At 30.3% G+C, this 901-nt stretch overlaps 1 long non-coding RNA gene across 1 annotated transcript; it reads right to left on the reverse strand.

The window, feature by feature from the left end:
- Window positions 1-387: 387 nt before the first annotated feature.
- On the reverse strand, window positions 388-900 carry LOC116158921. The gene is made up of 2 exons (XR_004142858.1): window positions 804-900; window positions 388-742 (listed from the first exon to the last, which is right to left on the reverse strand). It is a non-coding gene; the product is annotated as an uncharacterized LOC116158921 (long non-coding RNA).
- Window position 901: the final 1 nt, after the last annotated feature.

Genomic DNA, 901 nt, shown 5'->3' on the forward strand with positions numbered 1-901 from the left:
AATTTATTAAATGCATTAAAAATGATTCACAAGTAATAGATAAGGTGAGAGGCAGTTTCACAAGAATATTTTTCAGATAAGTCACATTCAAAGGTAAAGTTTAACAAAGTTAACATACAAATTCATTCACATAGTACACATAGTAATTAGCACCAATTTTATTAAGCCTAAAAATAGTAAAAAAACGAATCAATAAGCAAATACAAAAAAATATTGGAAAAAACATTGAGACAACAGAACAAATAAAACAAATGCATAACTACTTTACATCTAGCCTTATAAACGTAATTCAAGTACAAGATATTTAAATATAATAAATGGCATTACTTTTTTCTAAAACGCTTGCTGTTATTTAAAAACCTTTGATGTGCAGCTATTTTTAAGGGATCCAAAACATTGCGATTAGCATTGTATAAGGTTATGAATTTTGCATCTTTCCCTTTTGCAATACGATTTATTTGCTTGCACCAAAAATGAATAATAACCCTTATCAGTAATTTTACATAAGTCACAGAGACAGTATCGTGTTGGGGACAGTTTAATGGTGCGAGAGACACCTTTGGTAAAATTGCATTATATATACACATAGAAATATTATTTACATGACAAATTCTTGGCAATAAATAGAAGATATAACTTAAAATTTCATTTGTTACATAAGTTATATAATCACCAGGGCGCACCAATTGGCAACCTGCATATTCCGAGGCTTCAATGACATCATTGTCTTGGGAAGTGTATCCTGCATAAAAATTATTTTTGCAAGCTTCACAATGATTTATATTTTTTTTGATTTTCCTCACCATGTAACCCGTGAAATATTTTATGGTGCCCCTGGCAACTCTACTTTTTTTCATATGACTCAAATAAGCAGGCAATTCTACGTGCACTGCTTCCACTG

Source organism: Photinus pyralis, unplaced genomic scaffold (assembly GCF_008802855.1).
Source record: "Photinus pyralis isolate 1611_PpyrPB1 unplaced genomic scaffold, Ppyr1.3 Ppyr1.4_LG1, whole genome shotgun sequence".
In the NCBI taxonomy this organism is placed as follows: Eukaryota; Metazoa; Arthropoda; class Insecta; order Coleoptera; family Lampyridae; genus Photinus; species Photinus pyralis.